The 13,146-nt window shown below is 39.7% G+C and overlaps 1 protein-coding gene across 2 annotated transcripts in view; it reads right to left on the minus strand.

Annotated features, from left to right (window-relative positions):
* NGF (nerve growth factor) overlaps positions 1 to 13,146 on the minus strand; it is a 58,516-nt gene that overhangs the window by 18,950 nt on the left and 26,420 nt on the right. The window contains exon 1 of one of the 2 annotated variants that reach the window (XM_006149650.2): positions 12,283 to 12,409. The exons of the other annotated variant lie outside the window; for it this stretch is intronic. The gene's annotated coding sequence lies outside the window, so the exon portion shown is untranslated. Of the gene's footprint in view, positions 1 to 12,282; positions 12,410 to 13,146 lie in introns of those variants that run through there. 2 annotated transcript variants of the gene reach the window in all.

Raw genomic sequence — 13,146 nt, forward strand, 5'->3', positions numbered from 1 at the left:
CCTGACTAACTGGGTGAGCGTCCCCTTTACTTTGGCAATGTGGCACTTGTTTCAGGAGAATGCCACATTGGTGGGCCACAGGTGCAGTGCTGAGCAATGAAGTGTCTTAGTATCTTTGCTCTGCCTTCATTACAAGTGTTAAAAAAGTGTACACAGGTGTTGTGCAAAACAAACAACCTTCTTCTTTCCAGCTTGCTTATTTTTCTTGTCCAGAATTTCCTTGGAGTAAGGCTATGCTCCAACCCAGCCTCTGGTCATGTTGTGCAATCCACTGGGATGGCAATCACCTCATTGTTTAGTTACAACCCATGAAAAGATGAAAAAAAAAAAAAAAACAGAGAGAAAAAAGCACAGTGCACACATACAGAACAAGGGTGGAGAATGCAGGATGATAATGAAAACCATTTGCTAGCATTTCACTCCTTTCTTTGTGAATCACTGGAGTTCCTGGCACCGTGCCTCTGTGAAGGGAACTGCACCGCAAAGGGCTTCAGGGATTCCTCCTGCCATATCTGATCTTGAGTGTCCCTTGTCCCAGCAAGGTGGGCAGCTTCTTCTAGGTCCAGCCACTACACTTGGCTCCAGCTCCCACCTGTGCCAGGGCCACTTGCTCAGCCTATGCAATTGTGCACTGGCCTCAATTATTTTCAAGCTCTGTCTGAATCAGAGTTTGAATTAGTTTGCACAAGGTGTCCTCAGAAAGGTTATGGAAAATGAATATCATGAAAAAATCTGTGCATAGACTTTTTAAAAAAAATTACACCAAAATAAACTCATTTTAATTCCACTTTTTTACTGCAAACTTTTAAAGTCCCCTCATGTAAGGGCTCTCATCTTTGTCATTTCTCTGCATCATATCCATCTGTGACTAGGACTTTTGGCCAAGCTTTTATTTGAACTGTTTCTACTTTCCATATTCTCAAAATAAAGATTCAAAACTTTGGGAGATTAAAATAAATGAGTAAATAAAAATTAAAAAATAAATTATAGATAAACGAAACCCAAAAATTCACAACCAGTAGAACAATGTAAATCTGGGTAAGCAGGCTTGTTTTGCCTGCATTGTCCCTGAGATAGGAATCACCTCAAAGGCATGTATTGTGGTTATGGTCAGAGACCATTACCAAATACATTTGGGTTCATTAAGTCTTGGGACGTACATGTTTCCCCTCTCCACCCACTTCTCAAATATATCACAGCAAGACAAGTCTCTTATTCAGATCCACAGAACATGGCAGCATTATTGTCAACAACCACCCATGTCCACCCCCACCTTTCCCATCACCATGACCACCACCATCTCCCCCAACACTTCCTCACCACCACCATCCTAGCTCTACTCGTCACCACCACCAGCATTACCACCGTTTCCTATCATTGTTACTAGCCCCATCATCAATACCACCATCATCATTACTACCAACACCACTATCAACTCCAACATCACTAGCCTCACCACCACTTCCAAAGGATTAAATACCTTTATGGAATCAAGTAAATCTCTCCATGGCCTCCTGTCAGGTAGGCTATCAGTAGAATCATCAGAGTCAGAAGAGGCCCAAGCCCTGAAGTCACTTAGTCCCTCCCAGAACACTGAAATGAATTGTTTAGGTCCATATAACTCCCAGTTAAGTGGTGAATAGAATTGGTTTTAGAAATCAATATTCCTGACTTCTCAGATACTCCTTTATACTATTATCTACCACTCACTCTAGAAGCTGTTTTCTTTACTTTCTTCTGAGATTTTTCTTTTGTCAACTTGGTACGTATTTCCAATAATGGTGATAATATTTTTCAGTTTAGATCTTGATAAATCTTGGAATTGTCTCAAAGAAGTAAATCTATAACTCCCACAAGGACATTTATATAGAGATACACATACATACGCAGTTGAAAAAACAAATAAGAAATTGTGTACCTTAGTCCTCCAAAATGAGGCAAGTTCTTCCCTTTGCCTGATGCAATCTATTAAAGAGAAGTGCACATTCTTTGTAGGCCACTTCGTTTTTCCATTTCCACATATCTGAAGACAAGTGGACTCTGTGCTTTGGCCTCTGCAGGAAAGAAATCTCTCCTCGGCCTCTCCCCTTAGCTTTCTGTAGGATGGACTCTTCTGACTAGTCCAATCCCATGGCACTTTCTACTCCCACTTCCCTGAAAGTTAAAAGCCAGACCCCGAGGACGGCTCTCCTGGCCCCTCTACTTCAGTGGAAGAAGTGACCAGCCAGCTGTCCCCAGAGGAGGTCTAACTAGCTTGTTTCTTTCTCAGCCACTTATTCACACTGAGTGGGGAGCTCCCTCCTTCTGGATCTCGAGGGTGAGTCCACCAAAACAGGGAGTTTAAATTTGGGCTCGTAGGGAGAAAGGGCAGGGATAGGACAGAAATCCTCAGCAGACTCCCCTATAGATTAGGCTGTATGAGGTGCATTGATAAGGATAAAATTACCTGTATTTGAGGTATAAAATGATATGGTAAAACATGCTAAGTCCTGGGTAGCATCAACTGTCAGTTAGAAGTAAATACAACTACTACCACTAGTAATAAATACATTCATTGTGTATTATGTATCATACACTATGCTAAGAGCTTTCTATGCATTTATTGCCTTTTAAAATACTTGCTAAAAACCTTCTGAGGTCAGTATTCTCTTTACTTTACAGATAATGAAACCTCAAGACAATAGTGAAGCAAGCAAGTAAAAGGTCATGTTACCTAACCAATGGCATGACAGACAAAAGCCCAGGTCTCTTGGGCTTTTGAGGTCAAAATCTCTTCACTATTCTGTACATTACCCATACATTTGACCAATTCAAAGAAGCAGCAGTTTTGTCTTCCGGGTTTTTATATGGAGGATTGATTTCTGCTTCTGGGATGTGGATCATGTATAAGAGGGATTTTGCATATTTTCTATTCTTGAATAAATCTAATTACTTAAAACAAAAACAAAAGAACAAAAAAAACTAGTGCTGATTTTGCAGTTTGTAGAATACCTTGACTTACCTGTCATGAGACTGTTGTTGTTTACAACCTAGAGGGAGGCCATCTACAGTAACTCCTCCTCACTAAAATACTCTAACCATTAGGAAATAGATTTTGGAGGACCCACTTATCTGATAGAAATGTAGTCACAGAAGATAGATGTTTAGAAATGTACTATCTTTCCTTATGGAACAATGTATAGACATGAGAGTACAGTGGTTCCATTTTCTGTCACACGTTTTATGGATAAGACTTACTTTTTTGGGTTAAGAATTATTTATTTATTTAATTTTATATTCTATTACTACTTTATTTTTTAATCTGGCCAGAGAGAGAAAGGGAAAGTGAAAAAGAAAGCCGCCAGGTCCAGGACTTGAACCACAGTCTGCCATGTAGGAGTCTGGCATCTTTACCACCATGCCACCTGCTGGCTCCAAGATTTACTCTGAATTCTGAGACCATGAAGAAAAGCCACAGTCAAGACAGGAACCACTCACTTTGGGCTGCGGATGTGATTCTCTGTTGGTTGGCTTTTTGGGTGTGAAGACTGAGCCAGAAGCTGATGGAGCCAAGTGAAGTCTGTTAATATTTCCATTCATGGACATGCAATAGAAAACCATCTCATATATTTACAGGAAAGCATCGAATATAATATCTTTGTAGAGCTTAATCAGAACCAGAGTGAAATTCCAGCCGACAAGAATAGAAACTCACCCCAATGATTTCATTTTTAGTCCAAAACATACAGTGTTTTCTCTGCTTGCTTGCTCTGTTTGTCACTTTCTAAAACAAGAAATTACCAAGCAATGACTTTGGTTTGAGGGACTAGCAGAAAGCAATAAACACTGAACAGAAACACAAAGAGATCAAATGTCAAGGGTCCTTGTTGGATGAACATTCAAAGTGGATTCATTTTGTGAATTGTTAACTATTTCCCAGAATTTGTGTGAACTACTCAATCAGGATTCAATTGTCCAGGCTTCATGGTCTTAGTAGTGAGTTTGGAAGTAAATTAACAAAGAAAGAAGAGGAAGTTGGGTTCCCATCAATGTTTTGTTTTGTTTAGGCAGACACAATTGCTTTCATTGTTAGCAGGTGACATGGTCTTTTCCTAAAAGAATGGGAACCTATGAAAAACATACGAGCAACCTAGCCAGGAGAGGACGTGCCTCTGTATGCTTTGCCATACTGGGTTGAGTAGATGGTTTAATGTTAGGAATCATGCTGCCATGTGTACAGCAGATTGATGGTCTCATTGCAAGCCCTGGGGTGAAAATCTGGAAGTGCCAGGCTATTGTCTCTAGAAATTATCTTTTTTAAAAATAGGGACACTATCTTATTCTAGCTCCTTAAGAGTACTGAGAATGAAGGTGCAAATCGGAACCATTTGCGCTTCATCAGTGAGCAATGGTGTCATTACATGGCAAAGTAACATTTTGGCAGACACATCAGAAGGGCATATACTGGTGATTATTATGCTGGTTGGCCTCATCCCCACTCGGCACCATAGGGGAGTCTGACTAATGGTGCACTGAGGATGGCCCTGGCCCAGGCGCAGGTGCTGGATCTACTGATTTCAGCTAGGGGCCAACGTGACACTGAGCATAGATCAGGGACAGGGAGAAATGTCTGTCCTGTTTCCCATCAGCTTGGAGCTTGCTGAGTGTTATGGCACAAACGGAGGATCATGTCCTGGACAGATGGAATTAGACCAACTCAACATCTGCAGGTACTGGGACAAACTAAGTGAGGTGGGACTTGCCCTCTCCTTAGGAAACCTGGTGTCATCATAGGTGGAAAACAGAAAAGAAGAAAGGAAAAACGAAACTATTGTAAGAAGCAACTGAGAGAGGAGGGGAGTGAGAGAGAGCAAGAACAGTAAATAAGAGGACAGAGAAAGGGTAAGAAAATAACAGAGGGGAGTGAGCAAAGCAAAAGAAGGGTGGAGAGGGAGATCCAAGGTCAAAGAAGCGTAAGGGAGAGGAAGCAGAAATGGGAGGGTCAGAGACTGAGAAGAAAATCGGAAGATGACCGCAACCTCAGCGATCATGAAAAGAAATAACTGCACAATCCTAAAAGGACACTCATCTTGTGCTAGTGAGATGTGCTCCCTGAATTTCCACCACAGAAAAAGTCCAAAAAATAGGTAATCATAGCCCTTTAAAGTAACAACCCTGACAAAAGAACCTAAATTTTATTGAACTGGCGTTACTTCTGTTAACTCTACAAGATAATTCTAATGATGTTTCAATTAACATCATCTATTAGAATGTGATCTCTACTGGAAAATTCCAAATATGAGCCAAAACTCAATGATAACATTGCCTTGGCAAAAGGTTACAGTGATTTCACCCCATATAGGTCAGGACAAGGCTAAGTCCAGGGCATATAGCATCTATAACAGAGAAGTTCTTCATCCCAGGGATGCTGGGCTGGGTGTGCCAGACTAGCCCTTAAAATAAATGAGATTTTATGACTTCATCATTATCAGATTCGGAGAAAATGCCTTGGAAAAGAAATGATGAGTAGAAAGGACAAAACGACAACATCAGGGGAATTGGGATTTCCCATTGATGCTTGGATCCAGCTGGAGTAAGCTACAGTGTAAACTTTCTTTAATCAAATCCTGTGTCATTAATAAAACCCTAAACCTAATCCAAACAGGGATAGATGATGATATACTTGGACTTCACATTGGGTTTGCATCATTGCTTTACCAGGTGCCATCCATAAATCTGGGATGCAGGCTGCTGAAGCTGGAGCTGCAGAAGGGCTGCCTCAGGGATGTGCTTCCACCACTTCTCTGTGCCACTGTCTTTTCCTTGTCACTGCTGCTCAGTCAGCCAGTGAATCAGCTAGGTGTATTATAGGCTCTGTCCAAGACCCATGGTCCTTTTCTTCTCAGTATGGCAAGTGTTACAGGCAAACCAGGAAGGCGAGGAAATCACTCCATAACAAACATGGTTTGAAGACATAAGAATGTTATACATTTAAAAAAACTTTCCCTTGGGTGGAAGAAGAGCTGTTCTCTATTATTCCAGGAGACCCACTGGGATAAATGGGCAGAACTGGAATATAGGCAAGTGCTACTTTAACACAAGGTTCTGAAAGTATTCAGCACAGGAAGCCAGCTGCCAGTTGTAGTGGAATTCCCCATCATGAGCAGTGTCCAATTTTGGATGAATAACTAAAATGGTCCATTGTTATAAGAGCCTTAAACTTGTGTAGATTCAATTATATACAATCAGAAACAATTAAAAGAGGGAGGGAGAAGAGAGAAGGAATAAAAGAGAAAAAAGAAGGAAAAAAGAGATTGTGAAGAGGAAGGAAGAAAGAAGGATGTGAGAGGCAAAGATAATGAATAATAATTTAAATAGTAAGGGTTATTCCTTGAGTCATCCTACCAAATGAGAGTGTGAGAGAAACTTGAGCACATTCATGTTTATTGCAGTGTTACTCACATTAGCCCAGTAGAATCAGTCTAACGGTCCTCCCCCCCAAAAATGCCTGGATTATAAAATGTGGCACATAAACACAATGGAATACTACTCAGCTGTTAAGCAAAATTTTGTCATTAAAATCAAAGTGGATGAATCTGGAATATTTATGCTAAGTGAAATAAGCCAGACTATAAAGACAAACACTGTAAGTCCCCACTCCCTATAAAATGTCAAATATCTGTCCTCTGTGGCAGAAATGGAAAGACCTGAAGACACAGAAGTAGAGAGGACAACTGTAGATACCAGAGACTCAGGGACTGAGGGGGGAGGGGATTAGTGGGAGGAGCTCAGGAAAAAGTGTTTAATAAGCAGAGGAATGCATGTAGACAGGGCAAAGGGTTTGTGGAATGGTATATCACAGCAGAGCAAAATAAAGGGACATTGGTATGCACACACACACACTGGGCATATATATATATATATAAGAATGCTAGAGAAGACAGCCCATAAGCAGGAAGGACAGATAAATATTCTTTAATGGCATAATATGGAGAAAGTTGCTGGGTGCATTGAAGCAATCAGTTAGTCTCTTGAGTTGTTCTTTGTAGACTATTCCATCTAGCTTTGTGTGTATACTCTAAGATGTTGGCATAATGATGAAATTGCCTAATGATGCATTTCTCAGAACATATTCCCATCATTAGGCAACACATGGCTATAGTTGGTTTAAAGAGTTATGGGCAATTTTTGTTTTATTCTTTTAAAATTTTTTTATACATTCAATCAGCATATATAATTACTTCTTGTAAAATAAATTTCCCCAGCATGAACACACTGCATACTAGTCCCGTTAAAGATATTATTATATCATACATGTTATCATCAACAGATAATTTTCCATTTTTGTATCCCTTAAATGTTTTATTCTTTATGGTTTTCTGTTTTTAATTATTTTGTATTGAATGATAAGTAGCTTTTATAATCAGAATAATGTATTTTAAATAATTTGTCAATATTATATTTAAAACTGTAGAAATGCCCATAGTTTATATTTTTAATCCTACTTTTGAGGTTTTTTTCTAAGAAAATGAACCAGAGAGGGTTCAAAGCTATACTTATGATCTGTGCCACCCTCCCACCTGGTTAAATTATTTTCAATTGCAAAATCAGAAGCCAAGTGCTCTTTAGTAGAAATAGTTAATCATTATTTTATGAAAACCCTTTCCCAAAAACTTCTATGCAGTCATTAAATAAAAGAACAGTAAATACAATAAGAATATGGGTAATATTTGTGGTCTAGTGCAACATGGAGGAAAACACAGGTTAAAGAAAAATATGTATGAAATCATGCTGGCAAGGGAAATCACAGATGGGTAGGAACCAAGCCTGGAAGTAAATACATAAAATGAAAACAGTTGTATTGAGTGTTAGAACTTTGGGTGATCGCTTTCCCCCCACCCCCATTTTCCAAATGGCTTGTAATGTTGTTATAATGCCTTTATAATGAAAATAAGGTCTATAAACCTTTCCATATGTCCTTTCTGTAAATATTTCAGGTTAGGATCATACCAGATACGTTTTCATTTAGCGTTCCCCCCATGGTGCCTAGTCTGGGATTTTTCATTCTTCAATGGCTCAGTCGGTGTTGTTGAATAAGCAACCAAGTCTATTTGATGACTTTGTGTGGGTGCAGGTGGGGGATATGATCAATCTGTGAGCAGCCTCTTTGTTTAGTCAAGTTACAGTCTTAGCCCATTAAACAAAGAAGAAGAAGCTGAAGAACAGTTCTGATGTGTGTGGACACATTCCCTATATTTGGAAGTTCTTAGAAATGAATGCAAAGGGTTGAAGACTCCGATTCTTTTCTATTTACTGTTGATTTATGCTATTCTGTTCTCCAAAGCACACATAAGGTTTGAATATAACGTCAGCTCCTGATTATCTGTGCTATAGAAGGAAAAAATTGGAAGGAAACCACCAAACCATTTGTAGTGCATATAATTTGGTTATGTTCATCCCAGGTTTTGGGGGAAATAGTAGGAGGAGGAGGAGTAACAGGAGGAATGGAAGGAGAGGAAAGAATATTAATACATGTCTGCCACGTGCCAGACATTATGCTAGGAGCTTTTCTGCGTTTGGCTCACCATGTTTATGACCAGATGGGGGGGTAGGTATTCCTCTTTTTGGACAGATAAGGAGAACTGAGACTCTAAAAGGCTAGATTGTCTCAAGCTACACAGACTAGAAAGAACACAGTTATGAACTACAGTAAGCATTGATTTTCATTCCCTGGGCACATGCTAACTGATAATCCATAAATAAAAATTTCAATTACCGTTAGTCTAGAACTGATTTTGGTCATCAGTAATTCTCAACCAGGAGATATTTTCCCCATCCCGCTCCTGCCCTAAGAAAGGAGGAATGCTTCTGGCATTCAATGGGTAGAGGCTATAAGGATGCTGCAACTTTCTATAATGCACAGGACCATCTGCTCCAATAAAGGATCACCTGGCTTAAAATGTACAAAAGTTGGGAAATCTTGCATTATCATAATAGAAGCCAATGCCATTTATCCTTACGAACTCTACTTTCTTATTCACTTATAAAATTTTGTCTTTGTGGCTCTGAAAAATTTTCAAACACATAAAGCACCAGAGGTGCTGTCTGCTAGCTGATCATATAATTAGAAGCCACTCAGCATATGTAAATCAAATAAATGTGCATAAAATCTGGATGACAAGGCCAAGTTTAAATCTGAAATTTATGAAAGGAGTTTGCAGTGAAATTGCCAACAAGAAATTAACAACTCCCCAAGTGTTACCAATTGTGGCTAACCCTAATCTGTATTAAATTCTACAATGACTAGCTAAACATTCGCTTGATTCCCAGGACTCCCATATGTAAAATCAGAAACTTGGCTGTTCTCCGAATACAAGGTCAAATCACTAAGTTTTAAGTCCTAACACTTACACTATGTCTGTAAGCAGAGGATAAATTGCTTTAGTTTGTAGTGGCTTGTCTATTCCGAGGGGCAGCATACACTAATTTTGTTCATTTGTGCCATTAAGAAGCCCCTGGAAAACTAGAGCTAATGAATTATTCAATACTTTTGTGGTTCACCATAATTTTGTAGGCACAGGACTGTACCAATGTTTGAGAAAGACTCTTAGAACTGTAAAACTGAAAAAGGCTTAAGAGATCATCTATCAATGATTTCTTCTTTGGTCAGTCAATCAACCAGTAGTCACTGGACAGCCTACTGTTTGTCTAAACCCTACGCTAGGTACCATGGGGAATACTAGACAAGTATAAGACATAAGCCTTACCTGTAAGTAATAAGCAATATAGGGGAGGAGATAAGACGAATATACAGGAAATACTTAGTGAGCAACTGGAATTCTAAGTTGTGTTATCTAGACCTTCAGCAATGAAGGCATACAGAGACACCTGTATCACATAAAAATGCTAATATTTATGTACATGTTTATCTGCCCTGTTACACCAACAGCTACCTGAATGCAGGAATCTAGACACTTCTTTTTTTTTGGAGAGGTTTTTGCTAGAGGGTACGTGCGCTCACCCGAAAGACAGAGAGAGACAGAGACAGAAAGCAAGAAATCATCCCCAGGGAGGATGGCCACACCATAATCCCTTCTCCTCCATTCTCATCTCGGGATCTTGGGCACGCACGCACACACACATCTGGTGTGAGTTTAAGCCACCGGGTCTGAGACTCGAACCACGGTCGACTACATGGGAGTCCAGTGACACAGCCATTACGCTAACTGCTGGTCCCTAGACACTTCTTTATAAACCAAGATCTTACTAGCTTGGGATCCTCCTGCCTCAAGTCCCTAAAAAGCTGAGACTATAGGCATGTGCTTCCACACCTGGCTTTAAGAGTGGGCTGGGAATTGAACCCAGGTCCTCCCTGTGGCCTTACCCTACTGAGTAGCAGTATCTATCAGCATGCACTGTTGTGGCTGGGCCTAGACATTATGTATTTGCTTTGGTGTCTAGGTAGAGCTTGGTCTGTAGAAATCAACTACAAATCTCCACTTAATAAGTGAATGGACAATCTCAATAGAAAGTGGAAGTGGACCTTGATTTTGACATTGAAGGCTCAGAAATGTCTAAACCAGTGCTCACCATCCCCTGAGATGTCAAAAGAGGTTGGGTACAATGAAGTTTCCATGGTCAAATACTTTTGGGAACAACTTTTTTATTTTTAAGTCAAGCTTTCAAAATGTCAGTATGCACTGGGAATCTCTAACAAAGTTTCATGTATTTGAGGTCAAAGTTATTTTACCATGAAACATTTTTTTAAAATGTACATGAAATCATTGCATGTCTTTATAGCATATGATACGGGTTCTCAAAGCATAAATGCATTGCATGTTGAGCAAGTCAAAGATATTGCCATACACAATAACTTTCCATTCTTGCCATTCTTGAGTCTGTTAAATGCTTTGCCCATTTTTCTCTGAGTCCCTCCCTCCCACAATTGTCCAGCCCCTCCTATCTGGACTCTGGTACTTATACTTGCTGTCTCTGCTATTATATTGCCCAGTCTTTCCATTTCTGCCATAAAGTGCTGACAGTTGGTACACATTGAATGGGAACATTTTAAGCTGTAGATTTGGTAACATATATTGGAAACAATATACCAAGAAATTCGCTTTGAGAATAGTTTAAATCTTCTTAAGAAAATGGCTGCTTGAATTGATCGATGCTTTGAAAACTAATATAATAAAGACCATAACATTGTGATTTGGGGACTTTCTAGAGACAGGTCAGAGTTCCATCCCTCTGAGCAAGCCATGTGGGAAGGAAAGACTCGGGTACTTTTTCTGTCTCACTGAAATAATTTTCCTCAGTGGCCTCTTTGCAGCTCTGGTTTAGAAAGTGCTGCTTTAGCCTGATGTGATGATTTGAGCCTTTTTTTCTTAAAAAAAAACCACTGGATGAGTCTTTTCTTAATACTCCCAATGGGCTTGTACTTTTATTTTTAAAATGTCTTTTGCCCTGAACTACTCAATTGGGCCTGATGACTTCTCAGCAGCCCTCTGGCCCCAGAGCTCTCGATGATCTGGGACAGCTGCTGTTTGTTTTTCTATAAATCTGCACTTTAATTTTGTTGGGTTTCCCGGCACAGTTTCCAATGATAAGAATCATGTATAGGCACCATCCCACTAAAAAGGTAAAAGCAAAAATGCCCAGTATGTTATATGTCTTTGTCATATTGAAAACTTTCTCCTTTTATTTTAGTTTAATGTACAATCTTTAAATAGACAATTGTTTTTCTTCTGACCAGCTTTTGAAATCAGTCTCCTAGGTGCTTTTTATAAAGGGTTTTTATAAAAAGACTAGTTTAAAAATAATTGATGGTGACCTGGGGAGTTAAGTAATGTTCTATTGCCATCAGGAGAAAATACAAGCAGACAATGACATATTTTGTGAATTATTTCTATTTAAACATTTGAGCCTGAGGAAACAGTTGAAGGCAGAGCTAAATCCATTTTTGTAAGTAGCTTTGATTTTTAAGATAAATCTGTAAAATGATCCCTTCCGAGTACATTGTGTCATGTTCTAGCTCCCCTCATAACCCTGAGTTTGGGACAACTTGGGCTATACCTGGACTCCTTCCAAGGGAGCTGGCTATTAGCAAGACCACATAATAGCACAGCCTCTCCTACACCAGGGCCTGGAGGCATGGGTCAGAGAGATGGAAAAAAAAAAGACCCTAGTCCATTACCTCAAACACATGGATGTAATTCCCAAAGCCAAGGAACAAAGTGGCTCGGGTCTGTAGACGTGTAGCAGAATCAGACAGGAACAAAGATCTTAGTGTGTTTGACTCACCATGGTTTGTCCACGTGGTTTTGTGGCATATGTATGGCAAATGTGTCCCCTCCAGGACTGGCCGTGTGACCTTAGCAGCTCAGATCCAAGCAATCCTTCAGTTACATTTGCTCATGCTGCCTTCTCAGAGTTCCGGCTCCACATGTCCGGGCCTGGCCAAAGGTTGCTACAAACAGCTGACTGTGGCCACACCTCCTTATTTTCTCTATTATACAAAGCCCTCTTTGGGCTGCTCCCCCAGAGTTGCTGCACAGATTATAATGAAATAGAAGGACCCGCTCTCAGAAAAGTTAACAAACCCTTTGGGCACAATGCTTCTTGGAGATAATATGAACTAGATTTAAGTCACATAATTTGTGGGAGTGCTTGGAAATTGTTCGGTTTAATTCAATGAACATGTAACGAGCACCTGTTCCATGCAGGTGTGTCATACTCAGAAACAGGAATTAGGAGATGAGTAAGTCTGGTCTAGCAAGGACCATAGATGAGCACACAAACAACTAAACTGAAATACAAAATTAAAGTACCTTGTTGATTCACTTGTTTATCAAGTATCTGGTAAGTACCTAGTATGTATCACAGCACCATTCTAGATACGGGAACACAGTGGTGAACAGAACAGAAAAATTCTGTGCTCTCGTTGAGCTTAAAACAAATAAACAAATAAAACAAATAGTTGGGCAGAAAACAAATAAAAAATGACCAACAAAATGTCAGTTGGTGATAAGTGCTGAAAAAAATTAAGTAGGGTAAAGGTTTTGGAATTACAAGTTAGGTAAATGTTGGTTTAGTCAGGAAAAGTCTTTCTGAAGAGGTGATATTTCCAAAGAGACCTGAATGAAGTATGGGATAAAGCTACACAGA

Source organism: Tupaia chinensis, unplaced genomic scaffold, assembly GCF_000334495.1.
Source record: "Tupaia chinensis unplaced genomic scaffold, TupChi_1.0 Scaffold000270_2, whole genome shotgun sequence".
In the NCBI taxonomy this organism is placed as follows: domain Eukaryota; kingdom Metazoa; phylum Chordata; class Mammalia; order Scandentia; family Tupaiidae; genus Tupaia; species Tupaia belangeri.